Source organism: Takifugu rubripes, chromosome 2 (genome assembly GCF_901000725.2).
Source record: "Takifugu rubripes chromosome 2, fTakRub1.2, whole genome shotgun sequence".
NCBI lineage: Eukaryota > Metazoa > Chordata > Actinopteri > Tetraodontiformes > Tetraodontidae > Takifugu > Takifugu rubripes.
The window spans coordinates 3,273,502-3,290,966 of NC_042286.1; positions in this window are offsets into that span (position 1 = coordinate 3,273,502).

The window sequence follows — 17,465 nt, forward strand, 5'->3', positions numbered from 1 at the left end:
CATATGGAAAAATACATTTTGTTACACAATCTGTTATACATGGTTTCTTTTAAGAGTAATTATAAACTGCCATCAGAATTCACATCTTGTTTTTCCCTGGTAAATGCCTAGAGGTGTGTGAGGAGAGGCTGGAGACTCAAGAGCACTTTAAAGGCTTAGAAACATTCTTATGTGCACGTGTCATTCTTCATAAGTATTCCAGGAATTTACAGAAGACCGAGAGGAGAGAGAACCGAGACAAGAGTAAAGGTTGGTTTTTTTCTTTAATACAGTGAAAATCAGAATGATGCTGCCTAAGATTTGTTTTTCATGCTGGTAAAAACCAAAAATCTTTCATGTATTTTCATTTCTTTGCCAAACTCTCTGTCCCCCAAACACACAGCACCGTCACCTGCTAACAAACTGCTGCCCTCCCACAATCTACTTGGGCTGGTTGTTTAGTTTCATAAGGACACTTGAACAATTACCATGCTAGCAAGAAAAAGCCAGTCCTGGTCTGACTAGAAATAATTAGCTCATCATTTCTAGTGCCACCATCTGTTTCCCTCAAGAGGTGATAGAGAGGTCCTGCTGCTTCCTGTGCTGCAAGAAAAGGCAGAAGAGCTGTCCTGAGGGAGGGGTGGCAAGACCTGAACCAAATGATACTGTCATGTGATTGGTGACAAAAGAAGAAGTAAATCATAATGTAAGGTGCTGGTTTGATGCACTCGCACCATTAACACTTGAGTTATTCTAGATGCAATATGATGTCAGTGTCATATGACATATGACAGAAGCACGTGAGGTTACAAAATAAAAAGTATCAGAGGGAGACATCAGCTCATGCTATGGCTTTTCCCCATGTGTAATTACATGTTATACTTCTAAAGATACACCTTCTTCTTGTTTATGGGATCCTAACTGGTAGAGCATTGCCTCGTGGAAGCAGCCAGGATGGGGCCACATGCACTGAAGTCGCTACTGTGATCTCTCCTGGGGGTGGGTTAATGGGGCTTGATCAGGCTAAGAGAATAAATGCTCAGCCCTGGGGACGACTGTGCATCTGGCCCATTAACGCTTCTGCGAAAATGGCTGCTTTATACAAGGTGTCGGGCCTGGTGGGACGTCAGTTCAGAAACTTTAAAGGTTGGCTATTTCAGGTAGCTCAGCGAAGTCCGTTAAAGTCGGGGTCGGGTGGTTCTTACCCTACAGTGGAGAGGTTGTTGAAGGATTTCCTTTTTTCTCATATCCTCTTCTCTGTTAACTCATTAATCTTATTTATTTAAAATTGTCATTTCCTTTGCTAGAATAGAAAGCCAGCGATCAGCGCATATTCTCAGTCAAGTGCCAGTTATTTTCTGACTCAGGCACTATTTCCTAATGTGCACTCTGGTTCCGCTCACGTTGTAAATTCTTCAAGCAGTCATCAGCCCGACGCAGATGACTCAAATCTATGATTCACATCTGTGTCTGCATCTCTTCTTGAAATGTGTGTCATCTCTGCACATCTCCTGAGAAAACATATCGATGCTCTTGCACAGACTCAGCAGAGCTCCTGTATGAGCAGGAGGACGAGATGGCGATCCGGGGATGGAAATAAAAGACCCCAAAAGATGAATGGAATTCAAAGCACCCCAGGTGTAGATGACGCCCGACTCTGTGCTTTCATTGTGGTTTGATGAAGCGATCTCTCGAGATGCTGACACTGAGGTGAATGAGCGTTAACACATAACTTATTAAAGTAATTGTCAAGTTAGTTTTCATTCACCTGCTTGTGTGAAAGCAATTAGAGAGTCTTTCATTTTATCTATCACAGCATGAAATAAATAACACTGATCCAAGAAAGTGGATCAAATGGAATAAAGGCCCCTTTAGAATCCATAGCAGGTTTTCACCAGCAGTCCCAGTGCTGCCTGATCTCCAGATAAAAGTCTGCACACGTAGCTGTTATGGGAGGCCTACATTTGGTCCAACTGGTGCATTGTTTCTGATTCTCTTACGGTCCACAAAGGGAAGAGTTTGATCATTTCATATTTTAGCGGTATTAGCTTTTATTCCGCTCATGACCTTCTACTGGTTTGCTGTTGGAAAGACCTTCAACTGACCTGAGGGGGAGCAGATGGACAGTTGTTACAGGTTGGACATAATGCCATCAATAACTTGGTTCTCTGGTTGCTTCCTTGGACAGGGACAGTCCAATTACCTGGCCTTTTGGAGCCCCATCTTGTAGCTGGGACTAGACTAGCTTTGCTTGCTTTCACAGCTCCAACATGCTGTGTTTACTTGTTTCTCATTCAGCAAACTGGGGTGTTGATATACTGCTGACTGCTACTGGGAAATCAAACAAACAAAGCCAACAGAATCGTGATACTAAACAATATTTAAATTGTAAAACACCCTGCATGTAGCATTATTGAAGCATCTTCGACTCCTGAGGCTCACAGTGTTAACACAGTCTTCTGTTCCTTTCAAAACAAGGATGGAATGCCCTGGCAACCGTGCAGCGTAATTACTACACGAGTCAACAACTGTCCTCTCATCACCATTGCGAAAGAAAATCTCACCACGCAAATTACAGATTTCCATTTTCAGTGAGGAAGTGCAGCAAAAAATGACCCTCATTCTGAGACAAACATGAAAAAAAGAATGTGGCCAAGCTCGCACATGCCCATTGTGACACCAGGCATCCTAGAAGCAGCCAAGTGTTTGCACAGCGTTGTTATCGATGTGCGGCATGTGTGTTTGAATTTGCATCTGTGTGTCAACAGTACCTACAAACCGCAGCTCGCATAGTTAAAATTCCTCTGACTGTAGGTACATATTCTCTGTTTCCTCCATCTAAGATTAAGCTAAAGGAACGCCTGTGACAACGGTGCTTTATTTCTGTTAGCACTTAGCGAAAGATGACTTTAGAGTGAGAGTTTATGAGATGTCTTGGTAAAAAAAAAAAAAAGTTAAAATGAAAAAAGATACACCAAAAACTGTATTCAAGGGCGGTGCACTGGGACATTCCTCTTCTTGAACAGCATCTGATATCTTTCTCCAGAACTCAGTTAGGCTTCATGTGAAAACTTTTTTTTTTAAATTGTTGTCAAAATTCAGTATACAGATGATAACTTCACCCATAAATCAATTAAGAAAACAGAGTTAACTGCCCCCCACTCCCTCCAAATTATCGTTATTAAAACGTTTTTTATTTATTACCCTGGACTGTAATTCTCTGTCAGAGTTTTAGACTTGAACTCAGTCCATAGGCTAAGATAATTGTGGATTAAAAATTTTTTTAAATTAGCTACTTTATCTTTGAGAGAGGAAAAATTTGTCCGATTAATTAAATCCTGCATTTTTGTTACTCGTGCAACTTTTTTTTGAACATCTTCTGAAATCTGTGTTGACCATTTTGATAAAATGATGTGTATAAAGAGGAATCTGTCTGAAAACAAAGACTTTCCCCCTGTAAGGGCAACCGTTAACACGCTAGCTTCAACGTCATCTTCCAACTCATCAAGTTCAAATGTTAATATCAACTGTTTTTGTTATTTTGTTGGAACCAACAGAGAAACAACAGGAAATAACTCTGAAACAATATACCCCTGCGATCAGACAATCTCAGAATCATGATGAGGCTATTCAATTTTTTAGGAATGTGTCACATTTCTCTTTATCAAATGTGTTGCCTGGACTAAAACAAGTGCAGGACCAAAAGAATTACTTGGATGACAACTGGTCCGATTTACCGATCCCAATAACAATGAGGATTTCTGATTTCTAAAGGCATGGTTGGAACAGTCAGACCCAATCAGTCTCCTAACACAACAGAAAAAGGCGTATCACACTGTCTACTGGCTCCAGTCAGCCAACATGGTTTGTAGCTCCTGTGTTTTCCAAAATCTTGTCTTGGTTTAGGAGGATGGGTTCACCCTCTGTGCTGGTCCCTGCGTGGCTCTTGTCAAAGGCCAGCATGAGGCTTGCAGCACAGCCTCAGGGACGACTGGGATGGAAGACCGTGTCAGGACTTATTATAGGATCATATTTCCTTCTGAAGACCCAGGGGGCTGGCAGCTTCCTGCAGCAGTGCGACAAGCACCAAAGCCGTATAGACAAGACCAAACAGATGGACAGGGCTGAGGCCAGGGAATTGAGCACCTCGTCTCAGAAGTGAAGCTCATCTGTTCCTCTTCTGCATGAAATCACTCAATCGATCAAGGTTACCTTCTCTGGTTTTACATCTTTAACCCCGTGCATATTTGTGCCGTGTGTTGCTCTCTTTCACGAGGCTCATTTATTTTCCACTCCCTCGCTCCCCTTCTGTCTCTTGAACTATGTTTCATTTTAAAGTTCACACTTCATCTGCTTTGAAGCCGGTCCAACTCCCGTCTCGTGCGCCCACGCCTGTTGTGGCGCGACACAGCAGTCACTCACAGTTCTGACAAAACGCGCGCCTCTTCAAGAGATGTGCGTCAAGACGACAGTTGCAGGACTGAGGTGTCAGATCTCTGCCTGTGAACATCTGGAGGACGTTAATGTAATCAACCAAACCCGATTCTTCTAACAGCCTTTGGCAGGACTTTGGGGCTGGGCCGGGAGAGACGTCCTCGGGGGAAATGAAGCAAAAACAAAGTGAAGGAGCACTAGTGCGGCGATGAATGCACATGAGGTTGTTTTAGTGTCTTTTACAGAATCAAAGAAACATTCGTTATTTCTTTTACGTTCACCAGCCATCTTGGTATTTCATCAAGCTGTTCTGCTCTTACACGGGGCGCAAGAGGTTCGAGGGGAAACGCCAGGATGGTGAGAAAATGGGGCCCACTTATAGGCGCAAATGAAATCTTAGCCCAAGAGATGTATGATCATATCTCACTGCAGGGTTTGGGGTCATTGCGAGTGTGTTTGTGTGCACTTGCATGGGTGTGACACAGAGAGAGAGAGAGAAAGAGCGAGCGAGTGAGCAGGCGTGATTAGTGTGGCTTTAAATGGCGGAATGCGAGCGAGAGTCATTTGTAATGTTAACCTTCGACATCTTGGTTCAGCGCTGTCGTAGCTGTGTTTCCTCCACCCTGTGTGCGCACGTATGTGGTGCCATGGGGGAATCGGATGTGTTTCCTGCTTCAGAGTTCCAGTGTAGTGACTGACTGGGAAAATCATGATAATACATACAGCAATGAGGTCAGCCAGTCTGTGGACCACTACTCTGTGTTCCCAGTGTCTAATTGACCCAGATTGCTGCGACGGTCAGAGTCTGGTCCCACCGTCCCGCCCGCAGGGATGAGCATGGCCTCGCAGGCCACCACGGACCATGTAGGGTTATCATGTCAAACTGTCTCCACATCACATTAGCGAACAGACGACTTTCACACTTGTTTCTTCTTTCATCAGAGGATGGACCACATTTAAAAATGCTAGCCTGCGGAGCGTTAGCTGCCATGTATTATATATAGTTGGTTGATCGTCTTTTGTCAAGCCGCCTACATTTTTTCTCAGCAAACCGAAAAAACAGACTTGTACGGAAGGAAGGCAGACGAAAGAAGAATCAAGCTGAGGAAGGATGTGAAGACAGGATGAGGTCAAGAAAGATACTGGAGGCAAGCTTGTAAAAGGTATTTATACTCTCCTACTGAGCTGAGCTGAAGGACAGATGAGGAGTTGGACTAACAAGCATGCTACTAGTTCAGAACCAGGCAGAAGACGCCAGATGGTTGTACCAGACAGGCCGCAATCAGGGGAGAAGGTGAAAAGGCAACAAAGGTTGTTGTCCAACTCAGACTGAAGGGGGGGGGGGTGACTGCAAACAGGGAAAGTGACTCTGAGTAGAATCTGAGAATGCAAATGGATGTTTAGACAGCAGTAAGAGGAAAAGTGGTCATTATAAAACTATACTCAGTGGAAGAAGGTTGTTTAAGGTTTGGACAATGCAAATAATATAAGTTTGTCCATCAAATTCCTATGATTTTCTTTCGAAACGTCTACAAAAAATAGTCGATATACTATTGTTTTGTATTTTGGAGTAATAAAGCAGGTCGTATCAACATGGTTCTGTCTGCAACAGGCAACAAGATGATAATGTTGAGGGTGAGAGTGTTACTTTAGATGCAGCAGGTACTTTTAGGTTAATACCAAGATGGCAGGACCCTTATGGGAGTTATTTCTGAGTACTTATATCACTATTAAAACAGAAACAAAACTTTTTTTTAAAAAACAACACTTGGATTGTGACTGCATTAAGTGATGGGTTTTCATTGATTTTGTTTTAATGTTTTGATTTTAGTACCCGATTTCCCATTTGCATATGAGGCGACCCACGTCTGGGCTACAACAACCTTTATCTTTCTGTTCATTGATGTTCGGTGTTTATCATGAGTGGTGAAGTGGTGAACATTGGCGATAACCAGAAAGCAAAGGGACGTAGCTCCGCCTACAATAAGGGGAGTGATGTCACACACAGTGTGTGTGTTTATGAGGGAGAAAGAAAGCATGAGTAAATGTTAATATGAGTAAAACAGATGTGGGAGGGTCGGATCGCTGCTGTATTTCAAGGGGCTGCACGTTTTTCTGAGCTGGAATGTTGCATGAGTAAATAAATGTTCGCCCTTTGTGTGTCTTTGGGTTTTATTTATTGGCTTTTTTCTCTAAAATCACTGTAACATGAGCATATTCAAATCAACAGAGCACTCGCCATCAGCTGTCTTTGCAATTTAAGATGAAAGGTAGATCAGAGAGGAAAGTTTCTATAAATCCTTTGGTGGGGACACGGTTGGAAAAAGTCTTAGAGTGGGGAGGGTTAAAATATCAGCTTTCAGCCCTGTGAGCATCCTTCTAGCCTTTGCCTGGTGGGCTTGGTGCATATCCTCTATTCTTTCTATGGTTTACCACCATCTCACACCAACACTGGCTATATTTTAAAAATAGACCCAGCCCAAAATGGGGGGACGTAACCCTTAAAATATGCAGGTATCTCCAATTTTTTCATCCCTCTTTTTCAGCTTCAGATGACATCCTTTCGCTGTAGTAGCTGAGTTTGTCTGAGCTCATGCGGCACTCGTCTCGGTCCAGATTAATGCAGACGTGCAGTGCGCTGCCACGGGACACTTAACCTACTTCCATGCAAGCATTAAGACCTAACCATGTTTGTAGTGTAAGCCAGGGGCCAGAGAAACATCAAGCATTCAACTTGATTCCACTGATGAGTGAAAAACAGAGCTTCAATCTGCATAAAAAGGTGACATAGATGGTGAGGTAAGACGACGAGCGGCCAATAGTAATGACCCGTGAAGTTAGCAAAGGGTGCTATAATCAGCTTAGAAGTTCACAGTGAGCTCCTGAGAGCTAGATGGCAGCCGGCGGTGAACAATGCATTATGAAATAAAGCGCTCAAGGCAGATGCTAACAGAGTAATGTTATTGAGTTATCCCATAACTGGCTCAGCTAAATCCTCCAGCCTCACTTTACTTAATGCACAACAGCTGGTGGCAGCTGGGGCCTGTGGCAGCCATGATGGATGTAACTTCATATTGCAGCTATCGCCTTTTGTGAACTCCCATGATTCTGCGTCTGCGGGCTCTTAGAGGCATGAGCTAGAAGCACCCGGTGAGAGATGCTGTCGTCCGACTACGACATACAAACCATCAGCGGCTAACATACACAGTTTTGTCCCAATATGGTGAAAGACACCCGTTAAAATGAAGCTGTGTTTACAGTTTCAGCATTGATTGTTAATATTTAGGGCTGGATTTGGTAGATTATTATCACTTGAAACAACTGCTCTTCAGATGTTCTGGGGTTGCAGTACTGAATTGCAATATTTGATGTTACTGCATCCAACAGCGTTGATCATTGCAATGCGTGACTGGTTTAAAGACCCCTCGTAGCATTTGCATATTTATTCACTCATTAATATGCAATAGAGCGCAACACGCTGAAACAAAAGCAGGCCCTTCTCTAAATAGCAATGTTTTATCCACAGATTTGGGAGCAAGAAAGTGCCTTTATTTATATATCTACATGCATGGGCATTATATAAGTCTACTAATGAGGAGGTTCTACTTGTTTTTCATATTCTTGAAAGGCAAGTACCAGATTCAGACGCGAGGTTACTCAAGTTCAATTTCTTTTCCTGTGATCTCGCTGAAGTCCATCACCGTTGTCTTGGCAACCACTTAGACCCCTGTCATTGTTCTAACATGGGAAAGTGAGAGTGAGGTGGAAAGTGCAGGAGAAGCAACACGAGGGCAGGAGGACGGTGACAGGCATGATGTGGAGTCTAGCAAATCGATTCTCGAGATCGATTCTCATGTGATTGAACTATTAACAATGATTTGATAATGTTGAAAAGCTGCGACTGGCTGAAATAACACTGGTGACTTCACTCGTTCTCAGACCCGCCGATGGCCCCCCTCTCACTTTAGCAGAGGGGCTGGAAAAAAAACTGGGATGCACAGCAGGTGCATGGTTTATTCATGCATATGGCTATTTTTGGACTCTGTGTGCCTGAGAGTGCAAAAAAATGCAAGCAGCACACTTGACCTTTAAAGGTAAGGGCACATCCTGTAGCGCCATCACAACATTTTTACACAAATAATTTAGCTGTCACTATCACACCGACCGTCCCCTCCGCCTGCTCCCTCCTCCCTTGGCTTATTTCTAAAACTTCATAATGTACAATCCCATTCTTTTCCCTCTTTATCCTTTCTCTACGTCATTTTTATTTATTCATTCATCATTCAGACACACACATCAATACACACACGTACATGTATATTTTAATTCACCCTGACAGTGCACAGTTCCGGCCTCCCTTCAGACTTTGAGCTACAAGATTCCTCCATTTGCACAACAGTGGAAGGGAACGAGCAGCCACAAGAGGGACCGACGTGGAGAGAAAAGGTTGCGAGTTTGCATTAGCACTGGCAGTCAGCCCCTGCAGGTTAAGTCAAGAGTCCCTCTGTCACCACTTAACTCGCCATATCAGTAACCACAGGTGCTTCTTCTTTTGTCTCATTGGCGTGTAAATCTTCCGCAGAGCGACCAAACTCTGGCGTCTCAGTGCTGAGACACACGGCGGTGCAAGCTGAAGAAAAGGAGGTGAATCTAGTGAATGTGCACCATGCCCAGGGGGGGGGGGGGACATGTCAAAGCTGATGACTGGGGCAGGTGTAACTGAGCTTATGAGAGACGAGAACAATTGGACAAAGAGATATTCTCCCTGTGAAAAGATAATGGCTCAAATACCACTGGCAGCGAACTGAAAGGACTATCTAATGGCTTTTTCGCACCTGAAAGTCGCGGCACCAAAGCTCACGGTCTTTGTTGCCTTGCCTATCATTCATCTAGTTATTTTTTTAATTGACAGAAGTGCAGCAAGGACTTTGCAGGAAGTCACATCTCCACAGACTTGACTAATTTGAAGTTGCTGCAGTTTGTTTCTTTCAAGGTTTTACACACAACACGGCATGATGAGTTGTACCTATCCTAATGAATTCATGCTAGCAGTTGCTCAAGATGAATGGGGGTGCACTTGAAGAAGCCCCAGTTCATCTATTTGAAAAACATTTCGCAACATTTGAATTTCACACCCCAGTGGTTAAAGTTTGAAGTAGAACAGTTTCTGGATTGCCTCTTATCACATTGTTGTTTCCTGTGTCGCTGCTTGTGTGGAGGCCAAACCAAATGTGTGTGTCTCCCCACCACTGCATTCCCACAAACAATACCTGAATCTTGTTATTGATTTATGCAACCTGCCAAAGGCTCGGTGGACAGCTCTTCAGTTGGAGGCCGCATTATTCACCCTGGACATTTACCTGATATCAATAATCAACCATTTTTCGAGTTTATATGTGGAATAACACGGCCATGAATCACACCCCAATAGCTGCTTGTTGCCAGCCTTGGTTGAAGATCCAAACTCTTATTTGGTGAGTCAAAACTGTGCTGAGTCTATATGTTGGGAGCTGCTGTGTTTACTTGTGAATGCATGATGCATTCAGATTATTACGTTTTATTTCTCCCCAGTACCAACCCATTATTAGCATAAAACAATCTTATGTGATAGCGTGACACGGCACTTTGAGAACAGGCACACATGTGACAAGCTAATCGATCAAGTTAAAGAGCGAGTACTTGGACAACCTTGAGTGTGCGCACACAGGTGAGGTACACACAAGTGTGTAGTAGATTGTCGTGTCAACTGGGGACTGTCTGAATGGCTGAGGTGTTTGGCGATAGCACAGGAGCCGAGATAAAGGTGGTGGTTAATTACTCCATTTCACCCTGACCGTGCTGTGGCTGGGGTCACTCGGCTCATTAGGAGGGACAGCCTGCACTCAGCGATGGAACTTTCCCATGACACCTCCATAAATCTCCTTTAAAGAATCCTCTGATTTACAGAGAGCGTAAAAACAGTCAGCACTTTTACTGTTCTATTTCTTCCCCATTCCTTACCCTCAATGTTAAGTTTGACTACTTCTAATTTAGGTTTGTCTACAGTTGTAGAAGGATTTTCTTTTGTTTAAATTTATTAGTCACATTTACAATTTTTTTTTACTTACTTTACAAAAAATGTCAGGTTTTTTTTATATCAGGTGTAGTGACTCTAATTAGTTTTTGTTAAATGGTTAGAAATGGTTTGGACCTACACAGACATGAAACTAAAAGTATGAGACTTTCAGTAGATCCACTCCTCTTCAACAGCTGAATGAAGTTGTTGGAAATTGGCAGGAACTGGAACACGCTGTCGTGCACGCTGATTTAGTGGGTGAGTCTGCTGGCCATGCAAGAACTAGGATGTTTTTAGCTTCCAGGGATCCCTGCAACATGAGGGGCATGAGGTGCTGGTCATGGACGAATGACACAACAACGGGCCTCAGGGTCTCACCTGTGCATTCAAAAGGCTGTCATCGGCAAACTGCTCACCCACATGACATTGTCTGCCCTCAGGCCTGTGCAGTGAAACTGGGATGCATCCATGAAGTGAAGAACTCTCCAAAGTGCCAGGCACCATCGAATGTGAATCAGTCGGTTACGACAATGAACTGCAGTCAGGCCGAAACCCCGATGAGGACCCTGAGCATGTAAATAAGCTCCACTGAGATGGTTTCTGACGGTTTGGGACGAAATTCCTTGGTCATGCAAACCGATTGCTCCAGCAGCTGAACTCAGAAGATGTTGGTGGTGAACCTGAATGTGGGGGTCCTGGGCTGGTGTGGATGAATGTACTGCAAAGACCATTGAAATGGCTTATGGTAGAGACAAGAACAGTTCAGGGGCAACTGCTTGGGTGGACATTCCTGAAGTCCGCATGCCGGCTGCTCACTCCCTCCGAACTTGTGACATCTGTGATTTTGCTGCAGGATAATACTGCACATTTTGAAGTGGCACTTTTATCGTGGGCAGTCTGAGGCTCACCTGTGCAATAATCATGAGCTGGATGGATGATCTCAGCATTGCTGACACAGATTTAGACAGATTTGTGAACAATATTTGAAAGAAATAGTCGTTTTTATGTCTAAAGAGTCTAGAAAAAGCCTAGATTTTTTGAGTTTAGCTCCTGAAAAACAAGAGCAAAAATAAAAGAAGAACAGACCTTAAATTGTAGACTCTATGCAAGGCTTCACTCACTCGTTGGCCAGATCTTAGGCAAATAAAAATAGCCTCCTGACTAGCAACAGCACCATCCGTCATAATTTGCAGTTACACATCTTGACACCAAATAGCTTTGATAGCTCAAGAGTCTTTGCTCCCCATAATGACCCACCCAGAAGGCATTCGCCTCCGTCTGACAGCAGAAACAACGGTCTACGATCAAATGGATTTTGTAGAGTCTGGTCATCTCACTGTAACACAGGTTATGTGTTTATGTTGCACATCTAAAAGTTGAAAATCTGCCGATGGCATCAATAAGGGCCTGACTGTGTTATCAAATCAGGGCTTTCTAATATATCTAAATCATTGTGCCTGCATTAAAGCAGATTATCTCCAAAACGGTCCTGAACGGGCCTGATCCGGCTTACATGTTGAGTATTTGAGGTTGGAGGTCCACCAGAAGCCCCTGATCAAACTACGCATAACCTGATGTGACCTTCATCATCTGATGCCCTTGGCCCCAATAGTAGGCCGACTGTCACTCTTGATGGCCAGTTCTCTATTGTGGGCAGATACCGGACAGTCCTCTAACTGCTTTCCAATTGATCTGCAGTCCCAGCCCATCACTGACCCATGATAACCTTGTTAGTCAACCCCAAGGGAAAGACACACAAAGGAAGTGATTCCCTTTGGAACTAACAAATGGCTCTTTCTCCTGTCTGCTGTTGCCTCCCAGCTTGAGATATATTAATCTGATATATCTCTCTAGATCATAGTTGAGATTTTGACCAAGAAGGGATATAGACAATTCAGTGACAATTTGGCTTATTAAAATCAAATCATGGTCCATCCTTAATAGATACAAACATCACTCTTTTCTATAATCAACTGCTAATTAATCAGCAGCAATTAATATTTGCCAGGTTTTTTTTATGGGCTATAACACCTCGGTTAGTAGGCAGTCAATTCAGCAGTGGTCAATGCTAGCTGTCTCAGCAGACCGTGGTAGGTGAGGTCACTAGAGCACGACAAACACAGCTGGCCAGGTCTGTTTCAATTGTAGGAGGAGAAATGAAACAAACAGCAACAAGGGAGGCTTGGGAGTAGGTGCAAGATCCGAGTGAGTGATGCGAAATAAAATTGAGACGCCTGGAAGAGGGTCAGCATTAGTGGCCTGGGAGTGGCTGTTGCCTCATCGTCATTAACTTGCAGAAAGGAGGGACATTCCATCATCACCAGTCATCCCCAGTGGTTCAGGTGATCAGCTCAATAAGGTTCTTAGTTACTTACTTTGTTTGTGATGCATTTTCAAACAAGGAGGCACAATCGTTGACGTAACAACCACTCTTGCTCTCTCCATGTGTACTCCTGAAACGACTCCAAACAATCATCTTGCTAGTTAGCTTTGTCAGAATGAACCAGAATATCAAATGTGCTTGAATGTTGTCCTGGTTCTTTCCTCCAGCTACGACGGGTTCCAACAGGTGGGAACTTAAGACATAGGAATAGTTCTTTCTGTAGTTTATTTTCAAGTAGGAATCCCCAGCGTGCGAACTTTGAGTTTTGAATATTGATCAAAAGTGAATGTAAACAATGTAGACTCAACACTTCACCTCGTGGTCTGAATTATTTATTAGCTCGCAAAGATTTTCACGCCACCGCGAGGACCTAGTGTCAGTTCAAAGGGAGCTCTGTTTATGTAACTAGAAGAGGACAAGAACAAAAAGTGGGGGCAAAAGATGGAGGGGGTGGGGTTATAAATAGGTCACTCACAAACAAGCGCAAAGCACCATGACGCGGCTAGCCGAAACCCGAAAGCTGCAATGGCAGGTTTCAGATTTTTAAAAGCTTTTTTTTTTTAAATATGAAGATCTGTGTTGTGAGACAAATGTATAAATTATTGTTTTTGTCATTAATGTTATTAACAGTGATTTAAAAAAATGGAGTTAAACCTAATTGCACAAGACATATCTTACTTTATCAGCCATAGAAATTGCACAAAGACGTGTAAGCTCAATGAATCCAGCCACACATGGCTCATTAAAGCACAATGGCAGAGTATTGACTCCCCACTTCAGATCATTGTGAGAGCCTTTTTCCAAGGGAAGGATGCAGCGGTGAGGTTAAGAGCGTGGTGACTTCAGGATAAAACTGTACATGTAAAGAACATTCAGATGTATGGCTTCTATACATGAGTACACGTGAATGCTAGTAAAAGGTAAATTAGTAATGCTTCAGTAATAGCTTTGGTGCTGATAAGTGCGCAGATTAAAAGCTTGCCATTTGTAAATTGTTATCCCTTAGCCATTCTCCTGTGGGTTTGATATGGAATTAGTCTATGACAGCAGGAACATCAACATGACCTCAGTGACATTAAGCTCATTATGTCTAGACGGAGCAAAAAATGTCCTACAACATCCCATTATTCTCTCGCGGAAGAGATTATTGTTTGATGAAAATGCACGGGGGCGTGTCTGCCATAGTTTACTGTAGCCGATATGTTGCGATCTTATGTCTGAGTCATGTTTATAGCTGGGTTGCCCCCTTCACCCCAACCCCCAAAGCCAACGCCAAACCATCCACGGAGGCAAAACACGGCTCCTGGGTCATACACCAACTACAGCTTCTCCAAAAACCTCTTCCCATCCCCCGCTAGAGTCTCTTCCCAACCCCCACCCGATCTTTGAATCTACATCACAATAAAGATAAAGAAGGAGGAGGAGCCAGAGGGTTGAGGTTGAGAGGGGTAAAAACTGGTGGGGCGATGGGCCCAGGGAGAGTGATGATCTCATCGCTGGCCAGAGAAAAAAGCCCCAGTGAGCAGATAACCCAGAACCGATCTAATAACTGTGTCTGGAGGGATTGTCAGTGTAGTGGGAGGGGGGGGGGGGGGGGTTGCATGTGGTTGCAAGCGAGTGGGTGTTGTCCTTTTACATATGTGTACAACAAACAAATGACACCCATCAGCTATTTCTGAGCAGCAGGGCAGTGTGTGTGTGTGTGTGTGTGTGTGTGTGTGTGTGTGTGTGTGTGTGTGTGTGTGTGTGTGATAAGGGGGTCCTTGTGGTCTGTCAATGAATAACAAAGCAAACGTGCAAACCAACAAACTGGAGCTTTTCCTGTTTTCTTGCTCTGCTCGGATGGTGTCACAATTCTTGCAGCTCCGCTCCACATTAATTGACTTCTGTCTGTAACGAGGCATCTGTAACGAGGCATCTGTCTCTCTGCGATGTTTGATATTTAGTGCTTATCTCTCTCTGCCACCTCGACTTTAGCTCCTTATTTTAGCTGCTTATGCTGCTGCTGCGCTTAATACCTTGTTAGAATAAAGAAAGCTCAAAGCACAACAAGAAAGCTTGATGCTCTAACGAGCAATAAAGGGTCATCGCCACTTAGATGCTCACTTGTTCCACAGGAATTAATTACAATTTCATACATTTCTGAAAAATATAACATTTTACAGAGCTATCTCTTTGCTAAAAAAAAATGGAGATAAATATCACAAAGAGCAGTTCACTCATGAATAAAGTCACCTTGTGCACCATTGTGGTGAAACAACAATGAATGTCACGTTTTCGTCGGTAACTGCTGCTTTTACTCAGTTGTTCCAGCTGAAGCATCGAGGATATTTGATTTGCAGAGTTTGTTCTTAATGTTCTGACCCAGCGATTTCACCCAAAAACAAAATAAAGGAAAGTTGTGAGAGCCATGAGGAGCACGAATTAGATGATGGCACACTGACCTACTAACGCCGCAGCGCTGCTGCCAGCAGGGATGAGCTGCCTATACTGTAAACCACTGTCTGGCACATGCGCGCTCACGCACACACACTAATGTGAAGCCTGGCTCTGCATTTTTATTGTCCAGCAACCCTTTTTACTATTTTATTACATGCCTGAACAGAAAATGCACAGATGTGGAAGCCTAGAGATGGAATACACAAAGAGGATGATGGGAATGTGGGGGTCAAAGGTTAAAAGAAGACCGCTCTTGGTTTCCCCGTGTAATGTTGTCTTGGATGGATTAGAAAATGTAAAAGAAGCACAAACACCAACGCCGCAGCCTCTTCAATTCTACTCTTAACTGCATTCCCACCATTACATGACCCCCCTTCTGCAACATCACCCAGTAGAAGTTGCCATGGTAACCGTCTATGTGGCATGTGTGCACACATGCAGGAATTGCGGGGGGGCTCGCATCATGCCCGCCACCTTTGTCAAAATGAGACAGAGGTGAACTGTAGGTTGAGAAGGGTCTGCACACGTCGACATGGTAACTGTTGGTCGCCCTCCATTTTAAAGGTTTGCAGTGTGTTTTACCGCCAACATTGTTAATTCGAACATCAGTTTGGTCTTTGTCCCCACCCTCCACCAAGAGTCCTGCCAGAGCTCGACAGAGAGACACATCTGCTCAAACCCTCCAGGTCAAGATGGTTGCCATGTGCGGCTCTGTGGTTGCCTGCTGGTCCGGGCCTTTTTGCAGTCAATAAGCCAGTTGATTGAATTACTTAGCATTACAAAGGGCTTTCTTTTAAGTCAAAGCACCCCCTTTTATCAAAGTGAAGAGGGCCGTTCACCTGATTCTCCTTATAATTAGCTGTTTGGCAATGCAAATGTTCTTTTAATGCCAGATATGTCAAATTTGCATCTTAACCTAGGCACCACTCAGAATTAGACAGACAGAATTTTCTTGTTGCTCAGACTAAATGATTTAGATCAGTATTGCAGAGAGCCTTTTCCATCAGATTTTGAATTCCATGAGCAATATTCAAGTTTCAAAATCTGTAATGCTATTTCCCAACTATGAAGCTAATTTGAACATTTATGAACTTCCTGCAAATTTGTTGGATCTAATTCAAACTATTTCCTGCATGAGTCATTACACACACACACACACTTTATTTTCTGTGCAGTACTGTAAATAACCTCAACCCCAGAATACACATTAAACAGCCTGCAACCTAGATGATGAAACACTGCATTCACCAGACTGAACACAATGCATTCAAAGTGACTGCCATTCAGACAACTTCTTCTCCCTGAAGGAAAGAGGAAGCCCATGGGCAAGCCTTTGATTCCTCTTCCACTCTTCCATCCTCTTGTTTTATCTCTCTCCTCTTTTTTTGCATTTCTTTCTACTTGCGATGCCCCTCGGTTTCACAGAGTGAAAGACAAAGGAGGCTTTGAGCAGGATTTGGGAGTTCACCCCCCCTCTAAAAAAGGACATCTACACAAACATGACATTGCCCATCCTGACAGAAGGAGGAAAAACCATGTAATGAGGGAGGGAGAAGCACAGTTTGCATTTTCTGATTACAATCAGACGTTTTTCCAACATTTGCGCAGTGAGTGCATGAATAGTTAGCATGGCCAAGAATTATACACGCTTATTTTTAGAACAGATGATAGGAAGGAAGTTGATCATTCTAGTTTAATGATGAAATACATGTGCAGCAAAAATGTCAATGTAGTTGGCGGATAGAGGCTTTAACTGAGATTCGGAGGCATGTGAAACTCAGTTAACTATGGTCTAGCAAAGTCTAAATTAACCAAACGGTGTATCACAGGTCTCCCAGAAGGGTTTTAAATTTTAATTGTTGGCTAACATTCAGCTGAGAAGACACCAAATGTTGTGTGATTTTGTGGTCTGGTCTGCAGGGAGACCTTGCTCAATATTGCTGACGCCATAATTACAAAGTTGATTAGTGACCAAGAATTCTGATGACACCATTTAAAAATGGTGTGAAACAAAAAAAAGCTTGGTTTACAAAAGGTAATTATTTGTTTTAGTCAAACATCCAAAGATGCTCATTGAGTAAAGTATAGAATTTTAGTGACTGTAGTTGAGATGTGGCAAAATGTCTTTTTACACCAAGCCAGCGGACAATTGTTTAGATCAGTCAGAGGCACCAG